Source organism: Cebus imitator, unplaced genomic scaffold (genome assembly GCF_001604975.1).
Source record: "Cebus imitator isolate Cc_AM_T3 unplaced genomic scaffold, Cebus_imitator-1.0 Scaffold36, whole genome shotgun sequence".
In the NCBI taxonomy this organism is placed as follows: Eukaryota; Metazoa; Chordata; class Mammalia; order Primates; family Cebidae; genus Cebus; species Cebus imitator.
This window is the reverse complement of record NW_016107351.1, coordinates 10,437,720-10,441,580: the sequence shown is the minus strand read 5'-3', so window position 1 is coordinate 10,441,580 and position 3,861 is coordinate 10,437,720. Positions and strand designations below refer to the sequence as shown.

The following is a 3,861-nucleotide window of genomic DNA, read 5'->3' as shown; positions in this document are numbered from 1 at the left end:
AAAAAATTAGCTGGGCATGGTGGCGCGTGCCTGTAACCCCAGCTACTCAGGAGACTGAGGCAGGAGAATTGCCTGAACCCAGGAGGCGGAGGTTGCAGTGAGCCAAGATTGCGACCCTGAAAAAAAAAAAAAAAAAAAAAAAAAAAAAAAAAAAAAAAAAAAAAAAAAAAAAAAAAGTACATTGAATAGTAAAGCAGGTCATGGTCTCTCACAATAGCAATTAGTATAAATGATCACCTTTTAATGGATTACAGCCCATCCTATATACACAGTTCCTTGAAAGCAGGTGAGACATAACCTTACTCATGTCCTTACTCTTATTAAATTGTAAGTTGTCAAACTTTAGTGTCTGGCATTTTCTCATCTATAAATCTTTTACCAAATATTCTTGTGCACCTATAGAATTATGAATATACAATTATTAACCTTGGTCATTTAGACTAATCATAAAATCAACACTAGATTGTAATATGAACTGTTTATACTGTAATTTGTTTGTTTTACTTTATGTATCTGAAATTCACTAACAGTATGACTTTATCCATCCAGTACATGGATGGATACTGTATCCCGTATCAGTCACATCCCCTAACTTGTCTTCAAGCATCTGCTGGCTGATTAAAACAATTTATCCTTGGAGTTCAGGTTATTCCAACTATTCCAAACATAATTTTAAAAATGGTTTTGAGCAATGCAATCATTAGTGAAACAACTGTCTTATAGTGCTATAGTAATTAAGGTAGTAATACTCATTTGGACAATCTAGTTTGTCTATAAAAAACAAAATCTCATAATTAGGTCAGGTTGCCCTAGAGCATTATTTTTCAAACTTGTCACCTGCAACTCATTAGTGGGTAGTCTAATCCATTTAGTTGTTTGCAGTCAGCAATGGGAAAATCAGAATGTATTCCACATAGCAATGGAACCTACTGCTCATGAAAACGTTTGTTTCAATTAGATGTTCGGATGGATATGCATGTACTGGGATGCTATGTAAAACATTAGGGGTTGCAGTCAAAGAGTCTGACAAAACCAGCTGAAAATATCTTTAACTTCAGGGTCCTATTCTGTGAATTTAGTCTTTAGTTTTAAATAATGTCTGCTCTTGTTCAACACCGATCTCTAATATTTACAAAACCATTTTTAGGCCAAGTTATGTTAAGACAATTTACTTTGAGACTGTGTTTTGTTGTGGAAAGATCAAGTCAATCAGAATATACCTTATTCCCAATGCCCACTTACCATAAACTTTTAACCTTTAAACTTTTGCAAGCAATTCAATTAAGCCTCAGTTTCCTCAACATACTATAAGTTGTGAAGGCTTATTAAGAATCTATGAGAAAGAGTTCTATAGAGCAGGCAATATTAAGAAGATAAACACATCATACTGTTACCTTTTAAAACAATTTTGCTTTTTGAACAAAAGATTTGCAATTTTGTGTCCCCAAAAGAACTTGACATAGACTAGTTCCAAGATCAAGAGTCAAACAAATGTAGACTTGAAAATAACCTTGGGAAGAAAAACAGTTCCAGCTGGAAACCTGTTTCAAGCTACAGAGCATACAGAATTCTGAGGACTAAAATTAGAATTTGCATTTTAGCTCAAATGTGGGACCAGGCCAACATTCCATATTGCCATATAATCCATTCTGAGTTTCCTTATGCCAGTTCCCAACTGGCTAGGTGTTAAAGATGTAAGTCATTGTTTATATTTACCTTTACATCCGAAGGTATACTTGCTTTTTATCAAATGTAATGTATTCCAAAGTGGGAAAAAAAAAAAAAAAAAAAAAAGATGATCTGATATTTAGACTATGCATTCTATAGCTTTTCCCTATTAACATTCATCGATGAGAGTTGACTCATTATCAGTATAAAACCTTTTAAATCTGTCACAATCAGAATGTGTTCAAATATAAGTAAGTAAAAAAATTTTTAAGAAGTAGTTGGGAACTGAGTTCTGTAGGCAAAAATTTTGTTATTACCTATTTTTAGATTACCATTCTGGTACACGTAAGTGATTTCGTAAAATACTGTATCACTTAAGAATAAAGGCTGGGCACCATGGCTCACACCTGTAATCCCACCACTTTGGGAGGCCAAGCCAGGCAGATCACCTAAGCCTAGCGGTTTGAGACCAGCCTGGGCAACATGGCAAAAACCCATTCTACAAAAACTAAAAAACAAACAAACAAACAAACAAAAAAAATGGGGGGGCGTGGCGTGTGCCTGTTGTCCCAGCTATTTGGGAGGCTGAGGTGGGAGATCAAGGCTACAGTGGGCTGAGATCATGCCACTGCACTCCAGCCTGGGAGACAGAGTAAGATCCTGTCTCTAAAAAATAAAATGAAGAGTAAAAACAGAATGCATAAATAGCCTTTAAAAATATTTTATTTTAAATTATTTTAGCAATAGCCATTTTGATGAAGGCCGTTATTTCATAAACAGCTGTACTGGTAATTCTTTTTCTTAAAAATAACCTCCATCCATTGTTCAATTTTAAAAATATTTAAGAAATAAACTGTAAAGGTATATTCTTTACATAATAGCTATATTATTTAAAACTTTTTTGTTGCTGTTTAAGCACAAACCTCACCATAAAACTGTATTTTTAAAGTCAAAAGCATTAAGATATTTGAAATTGAGAGGACTATGTCTAAACATTCTAAAAAAGGAGAATGTACATGCATTCCTGAATTCATTTAATATACAGATGTGGATTTTTAGGTATTTTTTAAAGTACAGTATTTGTTGTATTTATTTAATATGGAGACTAGCTGTTTACTAAGGAAAAATAAACAAAAATACACTGGGGATATAATCACATCTACTTCTTCACTGTGTAACTTCCTCTTTCTTAAGGCTCTTGATTTCATTAATTATTAAATAAAACGATTTTTAATTTCTGAACTTATCAGCTGGCCATGATGAAATCCTAGGGAGTTCATTTTTTTTTTTTTTTAAATCTGACCTGGTATCAAACCATTTGCAGAATACATAGGATGACATCTAAATATCAAAATACAATATATCAAAATACGGTGTTACTAGACTAACCAGAATCAGAAGGAAAACCTTACCACTTAAAATCTTAATAGTTTTCTGAGCTATGACATCAAACCCATTCATAATTTTAAGATTCCTTAATAGCATGAATATTTAAATAGAAGCAATACTCGGATAAAAGAGACCTCTAGTACCTAAGAATGCTTGGGATTTCTAAGAAAGGCTAGCTTCAACGACCTTAGTCAACTTGTTGCACTCTGTGATAACAGTTGGGTAGTGAGGAGGCCTAAACTCTTGATTAAGATGTCTAGCTTATCCGAATTAATTTAATTTTTTCATGTTCACTATAAACACATGAAGAAAAGTATGTTCTATCTCAAATGTAGTTTAAGTATCTGGATAATACCAAATCACATAATCACATATGTCCATGAGACCTGGAATCCTGAGTTCTATTTCCAATTCTGCCATTAATTTATGTAGGCTAGAATCTCTTTTACGTTTCATTTTCCTTACATGTAATACTAAGAAGTTTGATGTTTCATTGTCTCAAATTATTATATAATGCTGAGGATCTATGTAGATATATGCTTCATTCTCTCATTCAGTGTCTGAGAAATTATTTTGAAGGCATAAACCAAGCATATTTCTTGGTTTCATTTTTCATTTCAATTAGAATAAATCACAAGAAAGAACAATAGAAATTACAGGTTAACCACAATATAGTGAATGTGTAAGATAAACATACCTAGAGCAGCACAGAATAATCTTATTCTTTTTTTTTTTTTTGAGACGGAGTTTCGCTCTTGTTACCCAGGCTGGAGTGCAATGGCACGATCTCGGCTCACCGCAACC

The 3,861-nt window shown here is 33.3% G+C and overlaps 1 protein-coding gene across 1 annotated transcript in view; it reads right to left on the bottom strand.

Moving 5' to 3' along the window:
* The window catches only part of UBE3A (ubiquitin protein ligase E3A), a 96,527-nt gene that overhangs the window by 21,515 nt on the left and 71,151 nt on the right, over positions 1-3,861 (bottom strand). The window lies entirely within an intron of this gene.